Here is a 20828-nt window from a genome sequence, read left to right on the forward strand (position 1 = left end):
TCATGTCTTGACTGTAAATCTCTGCATGGGTGCAAGTTAACATCACAACCTACAGTGAGACCCTGAAATCCTGAAATATCTGTATCACAGTGTTTCAGAAAATATATTACAAAGCTGAGCATGAATTGCTTAGAGTAGCTTATAATATACCAGAGTATCATGCAATGGTGTCAGCAGAACCATAGCTTCAGAGAAAAGCTATGGTTATATATTTCTCACCAAAAGTCTGGCCCAGCTGGTCATGTTGTCTCCCTGGAAAGCAGCAGTGATGTCAGGACAGCAATGACCAAAACACTGAACAGTTAGTGGATGGCCTTGATCAAAGTCATAGGATCATGAAATGGTTTGGGTTGGATAGGACCATCTAGACTTAGGTTGGATAGGGTCATCTAGTCCAGTTCCCGTGCCATGGGCGAGGATATGTTTCACTAGATGAGGTTGCTCAAAGCCCTGTCCATCTTGGCTTTGAACACTTCCAATGATGGAGCATCCATAACTTCTCTGTTCCAGTGTTTCACCCTCTCATTGTCTCACTGAAAACAAACAAACAAACAAACAAACAAAAACCCCTTCCTTATATCCAATCTAAATCTACCCTTTTTCAGTTTAAGAAGGTTGACCCTTGTCCTGTCACCACAGGCCCTGGTAAATGGTCTTTCTACATCTTTCTAACAAGTTCCCTTCATATATTGAAAGTCTGCGATAAGGTCTGAAGGGAACCTTCTCTTCTTCAGACTAAATGACCCCAACTCTCTCAGCCTTTCCTCAGTGGAGAGGTGCTCCATCTCTCTGACCATCTTTGTGGCCCTCCTTTGAACCAGCTTTCACAGGTCCACTTCCTTCTCGTATTGGGGACCCCAGAGCTGGGTGCAGGAATCCAGGTGGGGTCTCATGAGAGTGGAGTAGACAGGGAGAATCACCTCCCTCTACCTGCTGGCCACTTTGCTTTTAATGCAGCCTAGGATACAACTTTCAGGGCTGTAAGTGGACATTACAGCCCAGGCTTTCTGGGCTATAAGTGGACATTTCCAGCTCATGTTCATTTTTTCATCCACCAATATTCCCAAGTCCTTCTCTGTAGGGCTGCTGTCAATGAATTCATCCCCCAGTCTGTACTGATATTGAGAACTGCCCTGACCCAAGTGCAAGATCTTGCACTTGTCCTTGTTGAACTTCATGAGGTTCACATAAGCATGTTTGCTACAGGAATGGTTAGAGTAACAGAGCTTGCCAACCATAAGATAGCCCCAAATATCTAAGAATTATGTTGGGGTCAAATTCCAGAAGATGTTGCCTACCCACCTCTGGATCAGTATGAATGCCCAGGAACAGCTCCGAAAAGGCGGAATAGCTAATTTGGAAATTGTGAAATAAGGTCCAGAGGTGCCTTCAATATGCTGAAATTAGTAACCCCTTACTAATTGTCCAGTGCCTGAAGAATGATGACCTACCAGCAGATGCTAGTGAGATTTCAGTGCTGTCATCATTTTACTGTTCAGTTGTGTTCTCAGTGAAATGGGTAGCAAGCAATCTTGTATTGCTAAGTAATACTGTTTCACAGCTACAGAAATAAGGAAACTTGCTGACCTTGCAGTCAGCCAGACTGCTTCTTTACCCTCTCCAGCTTCATACGTATCAGCCTCTTGACAGCAAGCTGACACAACAAAATCAAATGTGGGCATATAAGTAATTAGGACAACCTATACAGATTTACATGCTGAGATTGTGAAGTAATACAGTACAAATGAGGCCAGTGCTAGGTGGATATTACTAGCAGTAACACATGATTTCTGGGACAGCTGTTCTGCCCAAAGGTCTTCCAGCGAGCTTGGATCAAGCTGAAGGACTCTGAAGGTGTCTAAGTAACTCTAAACAGCTTACATTCCAAATGACAAAACAGTTGTCTCAATAAGCAGTGACCTCCAGCATCAGCACAGGGAGGTCAGGCAGCAGAGAGAAGCATACATAAGCCCTTGGCCTGGGGAGTTTGGAACCAACAAATTTGTTTCCAGATCCTGGAAAGAAGCAGATTCTACAGCCTGTGGAATGACGATCTCCTTAGGGAAATCTGTGCCTGATTTTCCTTTTAAAGTACACAAGCTAGGCACAACATTTTGTAACGTTGTGCAGCAGGGATTACCAAGGAGATTTTGAAAGACGAGGATTTAATCAACAAGTCCTAAGCTTCTGGGATAGTAAACAGTAAATGTAATTACCAGAAGATTCCTTTGAAATGAATATGTACCAAAACAAAGCAAATATATCTTAACTGGTAAATAGCAGCTTAGGTTTTATGGGTGAACAAAAGCGAAAGTGGTGTACCCTAGTATAGGACACTTTGATTTCAGGGAAGAAGTATCTAAGCCTTTCCATAGTTTTAGCTTTTCCTCCTATGCATTGAGTCAGCATTTGCATCCCACAAAAGCAATGGTTTTGGTGAGCAGTGACTATACAGCTTCCTTTCAGCAATGCATTGTATTTTGGATTGCTCTATCCTAAAAAGCCTATTTACACACTTTTCTCGTTAAGCCCCAGCACCCCCTGAGAGACAGGGCAAGCTTCAACTACCTTAAGATACCTCCCTGTGCTCCAGTGAGGAGCTCACAAGTATGCCCTCCCCATTTTTAATCCAAAAAAGTTTTTTCTTAATAGTCTTTCTTTCTTTCTTTCTTTTTCTTTCTTTCTTTCTTTTTCTTTCTTTCTTTCTTTCTTTCTTTCTTTCTTTCTTTCTTTCTTTCTTTCTTTCTTTCTTTCTTTCTTTCTTTCTTTCTTTCTTTCTTTCTTTCTTTCTTTCTTTCTTTCTTTCTTTCCTTCTTTCTTTCTTTCTTTCTTTCTTTCTTTCTTTCTTTCTCTCTTTCTCTCTTTCTCTCTTTCTCTCTTTCTCTCTTTCTCTCTTTCTTTCTCTCTTTCTCTCTTTCTCTCTTTCTCTCTTTCTCTTTCTTTCTTTCTTTCTCTTTTTCTTTCTTCCTTCCTTTCTTTTTCCTTCTTTCTTCCTTCCTTTCTCTTTCTTTCTTCCTTTCTTTCTTCCTTTCTTCCTTCCTTCCTTCCTTCCTTTCTTTCTTCCTTCCTTCCTTTCTTTCTTCCTTCCTTTCTTCCTTTCTTTCTTTTTCTTTCTTCCTTCCTACCTTCCTTTCTCTCTTCTCTTCTCTTCTCTTCTCTTCTCTTCTCTTCTCTTCTCTTCTCTTCTCTTCTCTTCTCTTCTCTTCTCTTCTCTTCTCTTCTCTTCTCTTCTCTTCTCTTCTCTTCTCTTCTCTTCTCTTCTCTTCTCTTCTCTTCTCTTCTCTTCTCTTCTCTTCTCTTCTCTTCTCTTCTCTTCTCTTCTCTTCTCTTCTCTTCTCTTCTCTTCTCTTCTCTTCTCTTCTCTTCTCTTCTCTTCTCTTCTCTTCTCTTCTCTTCTCTTCTCTTCTCTTCTCTTCTCTTCTCTTCTCTTCTCTTCTCTTCTCTTCCTCTTCTCTTCCTCTTCTCTTCCTCTTCTCTTCCTCTTCTCTTCCTCTTCTCTCTCCTCTTTTTTATTTTATTTTATTTTTTTCTCAGCCTTGACTATACCACTACGTCACTCTGGCCACAATCCTGGAAGTGCATTACTATTCAGTAGACATAATCCTCAAATATTTGGTTGGAAGATGTTCTTACTTGGCTTCAGGTTTATCCTTCTCACAGTTCCTGTAAAGCTTGATGAATGCACACTCACAATACATTCTTAAAACCAAATCTACAATAATTGCATTGTATGGGCTAAAGGTTTATGAAGTATTCATTAAATTATGTCATTCCTAGATCGTTATTTAGCAGTCTTCTATGTACCCTCTTTTCCCAATACAATAAAACTAAAAACCTGGTCCTTATACACAGAAAAGAGAGAGATGCAGAAGTTGCAAGGGCTGCTGCTGGGATCCAACTCTGAATTTAGAGGGTGGCAGCAATCAGTAGGTATTTGCAATTGCTTGAATTGTAAATACTCTTTAGCAAGGGCACTTGCTACTATTGTAATACAGAATAAATCTTATCTTGATCATGCTGTTCCAGATTCCCTCAGAGATAAGCCTTATCTGAAAGAGTTTATAAAGATTATGAAAGATATTTCACACTTGGAATTTTTCTACCCTGGCAAAAGCAAAATCAAACCCTTTGTACTTTGAAGTGAAAAGCAGTTACTTCTTCCCTGCAGACGAGTGAATTGAGTTGGAAAATGAAAGACAATGAAAAAAACCCAGACCCTTGACTGTCATACAAAGAGAGATGGGAGTAAAGAAAAGACTGCAGACAAACACTCAAGGGTTAGCTTAGCTCTAATTAGAGGCATACCTATGGAAATCAGGGCAGACATCTTCACCACACTCAAGGCTCCACACATACCACACTACACTCAACTTGTATCTATAAGTTTTGCATACATGAGTCTGCAAAACTCAGAATATCACAAGCCACCCTTGCCCATACATTCAAATGTTATGTAGAGGGACTGAATTTGAAGGGATAAATAAGTTTTAAGCTTTGGAAGCATTACTCTCCAATCAAGTTAAAGCACTCACAACTAAACTAGTTTCATTGTTCTACCTCTAGCAGTTGACATAATCTTAAAACATAATTATGTTACTAAAGTAACAAAATCACAGTTTATACAGCAACTACAAAGAGAAGGGAATTAATCTGAACTACATATATTTGCATATATTTCTACTTAAAAATAGCTACAAAAGAGACACAGATTTTATAGACTTTTAAAAAATATAAAACCTCCAGAATATTTCTTCCTTATGGATGTATTTTGATTTTATTCTCTTGTAACAGAAATATAAGGTGTTTTCTAGCTATAGTGAAAAAAAATTAAATGCCTACACATGTAGACTGCTAAGAATGACTTAAGTACAATCTTTTTTTCCCCATCCATCATGGTAATCTAGCCTTGACTGAAATAGAACATTGTTCTAGAAACAATCTTGTTGATCTCAGGATAGCAGGCAGCACGAAGGAAGAATTACACCAGTGACAATCTGCCAGACTAGGTCAAGACTGCATTCAGATGGACAGCCACATAATTATAGATAAAAACAGTGGGATTTTAAAATTTTGTCTTTTTCATTGCAGACCAAATAACAGTTTTAATATGTTAAAACAGACGTTTAAATATAAGAAATGTTTCCCTAAAATTAAGTCAGCAGAAGGCTCTGATTACCCAAAGACATTTCAAGAGACCATGCATATTATTTCAATTTACTTAAGAACTCTGCTGCATTATGACTATGACAAGTACTTTCTTCTTGTAAGGACAGGATGTTTGAAATATAACACATTTTTCTTTACATTTTGTCATGAACTATTCACCAATCATTAGCCATGTCATTGTCCTGCATATGTTAATTGAGTGCAGGACAGCTTATTGAAAATATGTATTTTCTTGTTTTATGTATTTCATTTTTAAAATGGCTTTAGGAGTCTGAATTACAACCACAATCCCATGTGACCCACTGTCAGTTCTGTTGTTATTGTATATTTCTGCTTAATGTATATATGAAAGGGAAGCCCCAGGATCCTATTGCCTATCTTTCCCATTCAGAACTGACACTAAGCAGAGTACAAGCCTTCCTACAGTGCATGCACAAGGTAGATCATCATCTGTGAAAGGAGACACTATAAATATTGCCATGGTTCTTATGCATTGGGTAAACCTGACTGTAAGGAAATGCCAGTCTCCAAACACACCAACTTGTTTCTGGATTACGCAAATGATACTTAAAGTTCTTGTAATACTATTTGATTCTCCACATACTCTATGGAGAACATAAAACCATACATTGTAGCCACTTCCCCTACCCCTGGAAAAAGTTAAAACATTTATTACTTCCATCGCAGTTCTAGCTCTAAGCTACTGCATGTTTTGCTAAAGCTGTTGGGGCTCTTATGGCACCTCCCCTACCTTCCCACTGGCTGAAGGTTTGGTTGCCTCGGCCCAGGGTCAACTTCAGTAATGGTGCAAGTATCTAGCCTTGAAAACAGCTCTTCCAGAAGCTCTGCTACGAAGCCTCAGTGGGGCCTTTCCACCATTCTGCTCTGAAGTAGCTTTTGAGCTAAGGCACTCATATTTTGTCCTGACCTGAGCTATGTAGCAGAAGTGCTGCAGATACTCCTGTGCTGGCCCAGGTGTCCCATTGATCTGGACGAGTTTTGAACGTGAACCTCAGACCCTGCCTTGTCACTACAACCTCGTCCAGCCATCTGGGCTCAAGGCTGGACCTGCCTGCCATCACAGGGCTTATCTGGTCACCCTGGGGCTGGAGCAACCGCTGCCTGCCTGTCCACCCCTGCTCAGCTCTCAGCTCCTCTTGCAGCACAGCATCAGTCTAGGCTGCTCACTGACCAGAGCAAGGTGGACGTAGTCTGGCTGAAGTGCTTTACAAAAAGCATATGGATGGGACAATGCCCTCCTAATACAGCTGATTCCTATTATTCCTATTTCTCCTAAGCTAATGGCTATTTCTGCTCGTTAGTTCACTATTTAAATTTTCCACTTACAATTCTATTATGAACAAATCATGAACATATATACCTAGCACACCTTACATTCCTATGTCTCTTCCTAGGTCCTGCTGGGCAGCATATCATGTATTTGAGATTGCAGCTGGAGCATTCTGACAATATGGCTGTGCTGATCACAGACATGGGGACATTTCCCTTCCTTCACCCTTCTCGCTTCTGTACTCATGCTCCCACTTCTCCATGGGCCAGCTCAACTCCAAAATGACAAGCAACTACCTTGGCAGAAAAGAAACAAAAAAATCCCATTGGGTTAGCAAGTTAAATCAGCTTCATTAAAGGTCCTGTGAGCACCAATGACAGAGCAAAGGAGGTGGCACTTGATGGTAGGAAGTAACAAAAGAGAGGAGGGAGGAAGGGGTGAAAAGGACATTCCCTTTTATTTGTATTTGTATTTATTTATTTGTAGAAGTATTTGTTGGTTTACTGCAGTGTCAAACCCAATACTCAAAAGTTGTAGCCAGTTGAATGACTGCTCATTGTAAAATCAAATTGTGCTACGCTAAATTTTTCTAAGAGGTTGTAAAAGGAGACAAGAGAGAGTACATAAAATAGTTCAGATCTTGGAACAGCAGGCATACATGGTCTCACCAGGCTTCCTAAATAGTTAAATAAGCCTGTAGCTTTGGTAGTGCTAATCTCACCTAACCCAACCCTTCCGGAATTTGCCAATGCCAAAAAGTGTTGAACTGCACTCTGCAGAGCTCAGGCAAGCTGCCTGATTCCCACTCCCCACTTTCCCACTAGAGGATCTTGCTACATTTTGATGATTAATGCTTATACAGTTCTCTTTACTGAAGAAAATCACTGCATTAAGGCTCCAAGAGGTCTGTGGGAAGTCCATAAACACCAGAAGTGTTTATGTAATAACTACTCCCACACGAATGTACATTGCAGGATTCCAGTATGTTGGACAAGGCCAGGAACACTACTGAATTCCTGATAAAAACTGGGGTGGCAAACAAAGAGAACAATGTTAAAAGCTTATCTCCATTATACAGAGCTACAGAAGCACATATAGCACTTCTCTTTCACATTCCCCTATTTAGTTAGGCAGTTAAACATGCAAGTTCCCTAAGCAAAGCCCCCCAAAACGTTAACAGGTGTTTTATATATATATATGGAAGAAAAGCAACAGAGCACAGAAGGAAAAACACAAGTACATGACAACTGTGCACTTACCAATTTAATAACCTGTACTAATCTAAGCAAGAGGCCAACAACAGGGGGCTTTATAAACTCAGTAACTGTTCACCACTAAAATGGGCAACAGTGACTCTGAAGAGGTATCTGAAAGGAGGGATTGTACCTCTCCATCTTCCTCCTTTCCTTCCATTTTTTTCCAAGGAACTTCCTTCACTCACATGTAGTTGGAAGGACAGTGAGGAAAGCTGAGGCAACATCAGCCAGACCTGTTCTACAGGTGCCGACCGAATTTCTTACCGAGAGAGCTGAAGGGGAATACAGCCTCCCCAGCTGGCATAAAGCACTTCCTTCCCACCACAGGCAGAACCTCAGCTCCATAACGGCATAATTAAGCCCTTCGCATTCTTCACTTCAGCTCAAAACTGAGAAAAACATACTCCTGCATACATCAGCCAGCTCCAATCACTGCCTGGGCCTGCCATGAAAATATGCGCTGCAGGCAAATGAAATAATAGCTGAACCGTAGAATTCCTAAGGGCTGATACCAGCATAACGGCTCGGTCTTCAGGAAATAATTTTTCAGTTAAGGTGGATCTGTAATACATCAGAAATCCATCAGAGTAATGCCCCAGACCTCTCTGCAGATCCACCCTCACAGAGGCAGCAATTAGAAGCAAAGGCTGGAAGAAACCACCTGATTCAGCCAAGCCACTTGCTACTATAAACAAACACATTGCATAATTTTGTTAATGAACCAATCAAGGTACATCTAGAAGTAGCTACTTCTCTGGTGTTCACTGTTCTTACTGGGAGGTGATCCAGCCCTTGATTACTTTAATTCAGAAGAATCATCTTCCAATTTCCCACTTAATTTTATTCTTTGTCTTACATCCACTTGTTCTTGTGGCTCAGACAGTTCAAAGAGCTTTCCATCTTCTTTTCCTCTGTGTCCGTAGTGTTCCAGCCTCCCCTTGGCATTCTTCCTCTGCTGTATGGCATGTTATGGAGCAATACAATCCCCTCTCAGACAGCAGCCATATATTCCTTCCCAGACTTTTTACTAGGTTTAACAATCATTTTTTTTAAGGTATCTTCCTGTAAGAAAGGCTACTAGAAGAATAGCGCCTGTCTTTGCATCTGCTGTAGTTTAATTTATGTTTCCTGACCATGAATGAGAGTACACAAATTATTTTGATGTGTCCACTAGAATTTTACATAACATCATTAACACTCCTTTAATTCTGCTAGAAATAACTCAGCTAAGACAACCCAAAGCTTCTAGGACTGCATTTGCCAAAGTAATTTGCCTGCGTTTCCAGCTAATGAGCTTCTGGCTGAAACAGTAATCTTTGTTGTTAGTTCACTCTCAGTCCTTGCATTCCTTTCCATTCGGATTTGCATTTTGTACCACTGAATTTCATCCTGTTTACGCTACTGTAGTTCTCAAGGTCACCTAGCTCTTCCCATATAGCACCTTGATATTGACAGTGCACTTCACATAACTGGGAAATGTCATAAACATATTCCTACCTTCTGTATTGAAGTGATCAAAACAAGTATTAAAGATTCAGATCCAGCGCTCACCCTGAGGATTTCCAACCCTAACCCTCCCCTCTTCCATATATTTTTCTTTCCCTTTCATTAGAGAATCACAGAATAACAGAACGGTTTAGGTTGGAAAGGACCTTTGGAGGTCATCTGGTCCAATTCTCTGCTCAAGCTGGGCCACCTACAGCAGGTTGCCCAGGACCATGTCCAGGTGCATTTTGAATATCTCCAAGGAGGGAGAATACAGCATTGCTCTGGGCAACCTGTGCCAGTGGTCTGTCACCTGCACAGTACAGAAGTGCTTCCTGATGATCTGTGTAGAGGGGAAGGATCACTTCTCTTGACCTCCTGGTGATGCTTTGCCTAATGCAGCCAAGAATACCACTAGCCTTCTTAGTGACAAGGGCACATTGCTGACTAATATGCAACTTGGTGTCCACCAGGACCCCTAGGTCCTTTTCTACCAACCTGCTCTAAAGACGGGTGGCCCCCAGCACATACTGGTACCTGGGGCTGTTTCCCCCCAGGTGCAGGACTTGGTGCTTCTCCTTGTTAACTCCATGAGATTCTTGTCAGCCCACCTCTCCAGCCTGTTGATGTCCCTCTGGATGGCTGCATGATCCTCTGGTGAGTCAGCCACTCCCCCAGTTTTGCGTCACTTACAAGTTTACTGTGGGTGCATTCTACCCCATTGTCCAGACTGTTACGAAGTTAAACTGACCTGGACCCAATACTGACACCTGGGGCACTCTGCTCATTACTGGACTCCAACTAGATGTTGCACCACTAACCACTACCCTCGGGGCCAGGCTGTTCAGCCAGTTTTTGATCCACTTCACTGTCTGCTCCTCCAGTCCATACATCAACAGCTTCTCTATGACTGTCATATGGGGGACAGAGTCAAAGGCCTTACAGAAGTCCAGGAGCCTTTTCCCCTGCTCTCCCCTCATCCATTCTACTCTACCTTGATTCCTGTATATTATTATTTCCTTAAAAACAGAATAAAACTGTTCTAAAGTTCTGCATATTTTTAAAATTACTCTAACCAGTGTATAGCTGCCTGCATCTCTTTCTCCCAACCTCCCCTTTAGTATAGATTCTATATACACAACATTCTTGACTCATCTCATAATGTCCCAGAAGAGCAGACTTTATGATTACATTCTCTGCTTTCTTGTACCACTTCCATAAAGCTAAGTGATGGAGATTGCCCGTCCCTCAACTTAAGTGGATGACTTGGGAGCTCAACAAATCATTTGTAAAAAGAAATCTTATGCAAAGCCTTTAGAGAGAGAGAAAAAAAAAAGATTTATAACTGTACAAATCAATGCTGGAGAAAAGTTAAACCTCCGCTTTAAATCTGTACAAGTTTATTAAATGAAGAACAATGTTGAAATCAGTCTCTCTGTGTTGCTGTGTGTTAGCAGCTTAGGGCACTATTTCCAGATCCACATGAAGTATGTTTTGGATTAGCATAGACTGGCTTTCTGTCACTGTGTTCACAATACCCTTGTTTTTGTGGCTAAGAGATAGTTATTTAAAATGGTTTTCTGGCATTGTTTTATGAAGAGTGGTTTTAGTCCAGATGTTTGTCAATTCATCATTTCAGCTACTTCTAAAATGCCCTGCAATTTTAAAAGCAAAGGTTTTTGTTTTTTAGTAAAATATCCTAATTTCTCACATATAGTTTCAAGCTATAAACTCAAGTGTGTTCCTTTTATTCTAGGGCAAAATTCTCACAAAAAAATACATAGTTGTACCCATTCACATCAAAATGAAAATGCCAAGCAAATACAAAGAGTCTTTTTGAGAGCAAATTATCGTGAACAGATTTTTTTGTTTGTTTTCAAGTGATGCTAGTTTCTGAAGAAATACAATTTTTTCATATACCTTTTGCGGGTTTGCTTGTCCAGAGTCATTCCATAAACCTGGAGAAAATACTTGAAAAGAAATTCCATACCTACATACATAAATTTAGCACTATCTCTTGCTGTAAGAAAAAAATAAAAAAATAAAAATAAAAAGGTGAAACAATAGATTTATTCCAAAGCCAAAGGGGTGTTTCATTATATTAATTTAAATGGACTTGAAAATCTTGTAAGTGGATTTGATCCTAAATCTGCTTCTTAACAACATCTCAAATGTTCTTCATTTTTTTCCTCTGAAGTCTTTCCTTTCAATTCTGTGTTTCTGTCTTTAAAAACAAAACCTGGTGGATGTTTTCTAAGATGTATGTTGTTTATTTCAATAATTAAACTATTGATCAGGTATATTACTTAATTTAAAATATTGGGAATTACTTTTCGTGGAGGAAATTGTTCAAAAATTACGCATACACTTTTGGTAATAACATGATACCAAAATATTCTATAATCCCAGGCTAATAGGAATTTCATGTCAGCAGTAACTTTCCCACAGCTTAAGTTTCTAATGAAATGCTTGTAGCAGGACTCTACCCCAGAACTACATATACTCTACTTCTTATTATTTAAATAATCCCCAAGTTATCCACAAAGAGTTTAAAGACAAAGTAAGAAAATGGAACATCCAGTGCCATTGGCACATTTGAGACTAATACAGTTCATTCATTTAACCAAGTAATTTGAGATAATATGTATCATCCAGAAAGAAAGACAAATAATAGTGAGATCTTAACAGGCTCTGTTCTCAAGCAGCCTTCACTGAATTCAGAGAGCCTCTTTGACTCCTAAGCTCCTGGCTGAAGCATTGTGGCTTCTGCTCTGTCAATTGACACAAAGCATATGCTGTGTCAATTTTCAGCTCACGCATCACTTCTCCTTATGGATACCTATCATAAAGTCCTCATTTAAAGATTATCCCTGACACCTTATCTGCGGGGAGAGTCATGCTCAGAACGGAAAGTGAATTGTTAATTTCTAAGTTTTTTGGTTTTAGCTTCTAGTGATCAGTTCCTACAACTTACTCCCCCTGGTCACCCAGGCTTTTAATATCTTTTTCTATTTTATGCAGTTACCTAAAAATCAAGTCATCTGTTCTTTGTGAGTAAACAGACTGAGCCCCTGGTTCCCTCCACACTAAGACACTGATTTCAGCTCCCCTGCAAATGACGTGAACCTTTCTACTTCTTCAGCATTCATAAAATGTAGGAGGATACCAAATACATTAGAATATATTCTGTAATGTTGTAATTACAGAGATTGTACAAAATTACCTTGTTATGGAGGCAACCTTGTTGAGATCTCATGTTAGCCTACAGTACCAAACCAACAGCACCTGAGTTGCTCATCCTCTCTGAAGACTTGGTAATTTTCAGAATCAGTTTCCACTCTGTAAGAATGGCCTTCCTTGCTACTTCCTTGCTATCTATGTTTTTGTACCTGTTTAACACACTGTATGAATAGCTCTGTACTATCATGTAAGCCAAACTGCTGAATACGAATACTTTTTTCTCTTCCATATTTACCTTCATGAAAATCATTGGCCATTTTACTTGGGAGTGATTTCATTGTTTCTTTCATGATAATGAAAATAATCAAGTCTTCTAGAAATATCTCTAAAGAGACATCTTTGGATATTTAGTGTGTATTTGAATATATTATTGAAGCATTTAATGTTATAAACAAAACTCTGAAGAACAAATTAAGGTGTTTCTCAAAGATAATCTTCTTTCTTGAACATTACATCATTAGTGTAACTCAGAACTTCAGGAATCCTTACAAAGAAGTCTTGTTTTTGGATTTAATCTGGTTTCTGTAGCTCAAGAAGAGGTTCTCTTTCATTTTGTGTATGCTATGGTTAACAAAATCAAATTCAGAGTCAACTGATATAACCTAGACTTCAGCTCTTCTGTGTTCTCATCCAGCAAAGCCTAATTCTCCCAAAATTCACATTTTTGTCTGTGTTGTTGCATGTAACTCAACAGAACCAGTTCTACACCTAATGCATTCTGCTTGCTAGATCGTGCCCATTTTCTGTGGGAGCTGACATGATTAGACAATAAAATTCTCATACATAAATATCCACGTACATTTGAAACAAAGGAAAAAAAAAACACCTAAGAACATGTAAAAGATGAAACTGTACTAGTACTTGACCCTTTTGAGCATTAAAGCTTATGAAAAGCTTTAATGTCTTTGTCTATTAAATAAAAAAAAAACTGAACTATATGTATGTACTGTATGTAGATACAGAAGAAAACAAACTTTATCTTATGAGAATATTTGGTGAAAACTTACAAGACCAAACAAAAATCTTCAGGCTAGAATGATTTCTCATTTTGTTTTTCAAAAGAACTAGCATAACAAGATCGATCTTCAGAGCTGGCCTTTAAGAGTAGCCATTGTATATTTTTAAAGGAACAATATAGTGGTTTAAATATATATTCTTCTGACAGGTTGGTAAACCAAATTTATCCCTGTTGACTTCTGGTCAGCTGTAACAGGGTCAGGTTATTTTTAAGTTTTCGAGATCAGCTGAAGATTGCATTAGTTAATCGTTTCCTAGCAGAAAGCGTACCTGTAAATCAGTATTATTTTGGTCTGTCTCCAGGGAAACTGTATGTTCAGCTTTAACTGGACTTTTGAACAAACTGCACTTTCCATGCACCTGTAATCCTCATTGTTTGGTGCCATGTCGTGGTTTACTCTATCATGTGCTTTGCCTGGGGAATTCTCCAACAAACTAATCAAAGAACAGAGTCTTGGCTTGATTGTAAGACTAACATAGAGTCTTGCCTTTGTATTTTTAATGTCTAGGGTCTATTTCAGGCAAAGTGGAAGACAGCTTCAGTACATGTAATTTAATTTGTACATTTGATTTCAGTTTATGTTTTCTATAGGAATATATCCGCTCTGTAGAGTGCACCAGAATGTTTGCATTAGAGGTTCTCTAAAGGAAAACATCAGACTTCTTGAGGCAAAACGCTTCAGCACAGCTGGGGACAAAAGCAGCAGAAAACAAAAGAGTGCGAGGGGCATGCACATAAAATACCACATATTCAGCACTGTATTTGGCAGTTCAGAGGCCGCAGTGACAAGCATTAACTGCTCTGCATTGCGTTCCTGTTGCAAGTACTGGGAAATGCTTATGCAGCCTTTGGGCTAGGACAGTGGCCAAGAGGCAACTCTTGAGCTACTTGGTAGCTAAGTAGGTTTGCACTGCGTGATAAACAACCCATTCTGTGGACAAGGACACCCAGACCTGAGTTTCAGGGCAGACAGAAGAGTAGCCTTCCACCAAGCTAAGCACGGGAGGTTCCCTACAGAGAAAGCAGAACCAAGGAGCCAAGGAGACCAGAGGCAATTTTTCATCTACCAGTACTGTATCAAACCCAACTCAACTGTTTTTAGCCTGGCACTGACTTACAAAAAGTTTCTTTTTGCTTCAGCTTAACCCTGTCACAACTGTCTACACTAGCAGGTTGTGAACTGCATTAAAAAAGGAAAGCAAGTAAGTTTAACTAACTCTATTATACTTATGTAGCTGAAATTAAAAATGAAAAAAATGGTAACAAACTTATTCATTAAGTTAATCTCTTTAATTTGTTTATATGGGAATTAAAGATCTGCCAAATATCAGTCATAGGACAGTCACTGCTGAACATTCAAGTTGCAGACCAAACAACTTAGGTGCTTGTTTCATTCTTGCAGCACAACAGGACTGAGGTTAATAGTTAGGAAATTATGAGATTTTAAACATTTTGAGCAAGGGAGAGGCAATCATTCTAGTTATACCAGTCTGAAGTTATTCTCATAAAACTCACTCTAATATTAGCTTATTCCCTTTATGGATTAGAGTGGAGGAAAATTCCTAAAACACTGGACGTGGTATGATATATAAGCCAAAACAGGGCATAAGATTTTAACATGCAGAGTTACTCCAACTGTAAAACAGAAAAGGGTTCAGCATAGCTAAAGGACATCTTCTATTTTCAAAAGAGATTTCTGTATATAGAGAAATCATTAGAACAACCACCAACCGACTTATAAATTACAGCTCTTAACTTACAAAAAAAATAAAAAAATAAAAATCACATTTCATAGCAGAGGGTAGTTTTAGTCTGGTCTTCTTTGATGATGCTGTGCTGTTAAGTCAGTTTACATGGAATACTCCTATGATAAGTTGAAGTAATTTCAGCAGTCCTCCCCAACAAACTCCGGATACTCCTGCCTTCTCTGTAGCATCTTTTCCAGTACTCACGTGAACCTGCAATGAGTCATTTCAAGGAACTAAAGCTCTGTGAACAAATTGATGAAAAACACTTGAAGAACAGTAGAGGAAGGGGAGATGTTTTAAACTCTTACACAGTCACACTTAAGGCCAATCTGTTTAAAGTACCCTTGTTTCAGTCTAACATTAGGAGTAATCTCTATAGAGTTTTGAATCAAATATGGAGATGTAGCTAGAAGTTAACACCAATATGACAATGTAAAAGCCAATGAAAAACTGGTATTCTGCTGACTGCTATTGAGGGATTATTATAATATTTCTAGCCATTCTTTCTAGCCATCAAAGTTGTTTGGACAGAATCACTGAGCTGTTGAACCTAGAAAGCAGTCTGTTAGCAGCAATTAGCTGAAAAAACAAATACATAAGTGGAAATTCAGTAAAGACATTTTTCAGGTATTCATGGGTATTGTTTATTACTTTAAACAAGATTACCTCATGTCTATTTCAATGAAGACATCTCAAGATACAAATCCAAGTACAGCTGTGATGACATACCCGGACTTTTACTGAGTTACTAGTGGAGAATTTGAAAAAGAGCCAAGCACGCAACTAAAGAGCTTCCAAGCCCATGTTACCTGCAGCTCAGACATTTGTCTTCACAATCACAGAAAACAGCAACACACACCCCTGTAAGCTGGGAAAAGTTACCTGTTATTTGTGGGAACCAAGAAGAGATTTTCCTGAGAGGATTAAAATCAGCCACTCCTACAGTTCATAATGACACCAGTAAGTGAAACACATGAACAGCAACCTTCTTTAAGTATGTTACAATCAAGTAGCAGTAGGATCCTCATGCAATTGGATAGCATGAGCAAAGTCTGAGAAATGAAAAGATCTGGGGACATGATGTTATTCCTTAAGCTGTGACTACAGTCAGAAAAAGAAAGCCCTAAGGTCTGGTGGAAAAAATGGTAATGGGGTGTGGGGAGACACACAGTCCTACAGATTCAGTGAAAATGATCTCTTATTTAAGGAATTTATGTATATAAATATCTGAGGGGAGGATGTTGAGAGGATGGAGCCAGTCTCTTTTCAGTTGTGCCCAGCCACAGGACGAGAGGCAAGGGGCACAAACTGACGCACAGGAAATTCTGGTTGAATATGAGAGGACATTTCTTTACTGTGAGCATGACAGAGCACTAGAACAGGTTGTCCAGAGAGGTTCTGGAGTCTCCTCTGGAAATATTCAAAACCCACCTGGATGCCATCCTGCACAATGTGCTCTGGGTGATTCTGCTCGGCAAGGGGGTTGGACTGGATGATCTTCAGAGGTCCCTTCCAACCCTGCCCATTCTGTGATTCTGTGAATCTAGTCCACATGCTCTAGACCACATCTACCTGGCTTTGGATGTGTAGTATGTATAAAATTTTGATTTCTTTTATAGAGAATGCTGTCAATTCAAGTTTGTGTCAAGCACAATCTGTTGTCAGTGGTCAGAATGAAAATGGCTGCTCCCCAGCTAATAGGGTCGCAGTCCTTAACTCAAACACAGTTTAACCAGGGAGTGTGGACTGTGATGATCTGTCTAATGCTGAAGGCGTAACTCTACAATACACCAATGTACACTAATACAGGTATCTTAGCAAGCTTTCCTAACTAAACTTACTGCTCTTTCCATACTGCAATTTGCTCCTCATTCAGTTGGGTTGATATAGCTGCTTCTGGGTCTGTGAGGCCACAGAAAGGGTTCATAGTATAAAATAACCTTCAATTTTTGTTAAAGCCTGAGTCATCTCAGTGATTCAGTTTATACTATCACTAAACAAAGAGCTGTATTTGCACGCTGATAGTGAACTACAGGACAGTGGTAGGAACTAAAAGCTTAAGTCTGGAATTCCCTTAGTTTGCTATTCAATGTCATGGAAATACTCCTTAGTTGACACCTATTCGAGATAAATATTCCTTCTTACTTGACATCAGGTATTAAACCAAGCCCCAGTAAGGATAGTTGTGGGTACCCTAGAGTCATATATTCTAAAGCCATTATGCTTTTGGTTATACTGTCTTCTATATTATATCCACAATACTGTGCATTAACTTTGAATCAACTCAGCGCAACCTGTTGCATCCACAAGAAACTACAGTTTTCAGCTGAAAGAGGACTGTCAACACTTCCACCTGAGACTGGTGCCTAATTGCAGAGTAAGTTTTTCCCCCACTGTTCCGACTTTCTGGCATTAGCCTGTAAAAGCATTTCACAGTGCTGCTGCTCAGCTGATCCTGTCCTGTGGGAACAGGAAAAGGGGGAAGGAAAGCTGTTTCTTTCCTCATTGTACAGCATTCCTGAGTTCTGGTCCAAACCTGCTGGTTAACTGTTAGTGGAGTCAGGAAACATCAATCTGCTCAGCAGTGCCAGCTAACAGAGTGTATTTCATTGCATATTGACCTGCCAGTTTTATGCATTGGAAAGGACCAACAGGTTTCAAGACTTGGGTGCCGGAGAATTCAGGGTTGAAACTGGGATACTGGGAATGGAAAGCTAAGTGCTGACATGGGACTGCAGATGTTAGAAGGTGTAGTGAAATGAGATTCTTTCAGGGCTGCAGCTTGAAATAGAGCTTTCATTGCTCTTCGACAGATTCAGCTTTGAGATACCAATGAAAAGTTAGCCCTTCAGTTTAGCCGTAGTTCCAGCCTTTTACTCAACCAAGAGTAAGAGTACTTCTTACATCTCCACACTGCCTGTCATAGGATGTACCTGCAAAAATGAAGTCAGACACAGATAACTGATTGTGGCCAGGACATTCTCACTGCCTCCATCAAGAGTATGCATGATTAGATTAGGATTGGCCCTTAAAAAGTCATATAATCTCTCAAACCGCAATCTAATCTATCTAATCATTATTACTGAGCTATGGGCACATCTCAGCTTCTGTATCTCAACTCAGCATGCCTGAAGTGTTCCCTTTTATATGGCAATTACATATTAAATGAACCAAAGAGCAAAAGGCAAAACATAATCCAGCAGCAAAAACCTTCATTTAGGATACTGGACTTCCAGGATCCCTGCTCCACTTCATACTGTATTATTTATGCAAGGTGGGACTACTGAGAAAAGAAGTTAATCTCATTTTTCGTAAATATTAAACATGAATCCCAGGAATCTATATTACTATGTGTGGTGAAACAAATCTGTAGTAGCTATTCAGGCTTCTTTCAAACAGTGAAAAAAAAAAAGCATCACAGTACTTGTAACACTAGTGGGAAAGATAGTCAGCTAGGGTATAGAATATTACATTTAAAAGCTGTACTCGAGTTCAGAGAACTTTGCGTACAACTGGAGATGATTCTCTAAAATCCTGTAAGAAAGAATGCCCTAGCCTCTCAAGCATTTTAATTAGAATTTCTTGTTAAAAATGATAATGAGAAACATCTCCCTTCCAAACACAATACTGATTATTATTTTTTAAATATTCCCATGGAACATTTGTCTCAGCAAATAAACCTTCCCAATATTTTACAACAAACTTCTTCATATCCGCCATGAATTAATATGTCCAATTAAGCATCAGAAAGTTGAAAAGTACTGTTATACTGAAATAAACTAGTTAATACTACAGAAGAGACAAAATAACGTATACATTCAAGTCTGATTTAGTAAGAAAGCAGTTTAAAGTGAAATTAGTTTTCAAGGAATTATAAAATCATTTAAAGAAGTGACTATACCTTTTCTTATGTAATTCAACAGCAACTGAGTTCAGAAACTGTTTCAAAAACAGGTACTAAAGCACACCATTCAACCTCTGAGCAACCTCCTCACACATTTTATGGAGTCAGGTGATGCACTACATCAACAAGTATGTCACTCTAAAGACTTATTTTAGAACTCACCCTGCTTTAAACCATAAAGCACCTCTTTATCTCAACAAGTTCATCTTGATTTATACTGTTATTGTGAAATCATAATCAACTGGAATACAAAACGAAGGGTTTATCTAAATGTCAGTATCAGTACCATACACGGATAATCAAGCTACTTCTGAGCAAATTATCCCAAGCATTTCAGTTAGCATCACTGCGTTAAAGCAACTCTCCACATAATATATTCTACTATTAGTCTTGTATAATGTCAATATTCTTATATTTGATAAGTTATTTCTTTCATAGAATAAATGGTGCTAATCCCCACTGTTAGGCTCAAATTCCTATTTGAGAAAATATATTCTAAAGCAACTAATTCCCCTTACAGTTTTAGTTAAGGAAAGATCCTCTTCCACATTTGCTTCTGAAAAGTATTGTGAAACATCATTGTGTGCTCCTCACTTCCATAGGCTGCCTGAAATTATTTCTTTAATCTGCTTCAGTTTGTAAAGCGTTTGGTTTGTAGTTCTTCAGGATAAAGCATTCATTAGTATAGCCATGAGTATCATTTCTTCTAGACTACAGATGTAAATAATCACCAGGCAGTGGCATGTAAATGCCACCATGTTAATACAAATGCCTTCTTATAGTTAAAGAGTCTAAAATAATATATAAAAGAGCTCATTTTAATCAAGGCATTTCACAACATATTGGACATTATTCAAGGGGCTGAACAGCACTGCCATACTGATACCTGCTACACTTTTTTGATTGAATGGCAATTGATGAATAGAGGAAAACAGTTAAGAAAGTCAAGAGCCCCCTGGGTTCAGTGGCACACGGTATTATTAATCATCTGAGTAATGCTTGCTCAGTGCTCTGATAGAAGACAAATAATAAAGGTCCTGCAAAAATGATACTGATAGCAATCACTCTTGACTAGATTCAGCTTCGATGATGTTATTGCAGGTTTGGCATCATAAAACCCTAACACCCAGATGCCATCAGTAAATAAAGAATATCTCATCAGTCCTTGAAAAGAAGCATACATATTCATGCAGATAATTCAGCAAATGGATTCCACCTCCTCACCTCATCCCATTGCACCCCAACCTGAGAAAGGACTTCCATCAGAAGAGTGAGGCACTTTCACCACCAAGTACATTTTCAGGCATTAGATGAACTTGATTTCAGAATTAAAGTCAGACAGGTCTACACCATTTTGAGCACATGCAACATTATGTTGGGTATCTCATATCACTGCTTTTGTGCCTAAGACAAAGCAAACGGCAATCAAAATGTGGAAGGGGTAAAGACTGAGCAGTTAATGTATGGAAGGTATAAATGTAATGTGCTAAAAAGACTAGTTTGTCACCTGAACTTTTAACCTGTAAAATACTGAAATTGTTTTTGTGACTATATTGACAAAAACATATTAAAATGTTTGTCATGGCTGATTTCTATTACAAATCATATCACAACGTGATATTTACCTATGACAGTTGCTGACAGAGTTTCCAATAAAGTTCAAATTAGCCAAGACTATTTGAATGATGACAGCTAATTCTGAAATGTGGCTCTCACTGAC

The 20828-nt window shown here is 39.0% G+C and overlaps 1 protein-coding gene across 26 annotated transcripts in view; it reads right to left on the bottom strand.

The window, feature by feature from the left end:
- The window catches only part of PRLR (prolactin receptor), a 167072-nt gene that overhangs the window by 61665 nt on the left and 84579 nt on the right, over positions 1-20828 (bottom strand). The window contains exon 3 of one of the 26 annotated variants that reach the window (XM_080572576.1): positions 15243-15414. The exons of the other annotated variants lie outside the window; for them this stretch is intronic. The gene's annotated coding sequence lies outside the window, so the exon portion shown is untranslated. The remainder of the gene's footprint in view (positions 1-15242; positions 15415-20828) is intronic. 26 annotated transcript variants of the gene reach the window in all.

Source organism: Anser brachyrhynchus (assembly GCF_964034855.1).
Source record: "Anser brachyrhynchus genome assembly, chromosome: Z".
In the NCBI taxonomy this organism is placed as follows: Eukaryota; Metazoa; Chordata; class Aves; order Anseriformes; family Anatidae; genus Anser; species Anser brachyrhynchus.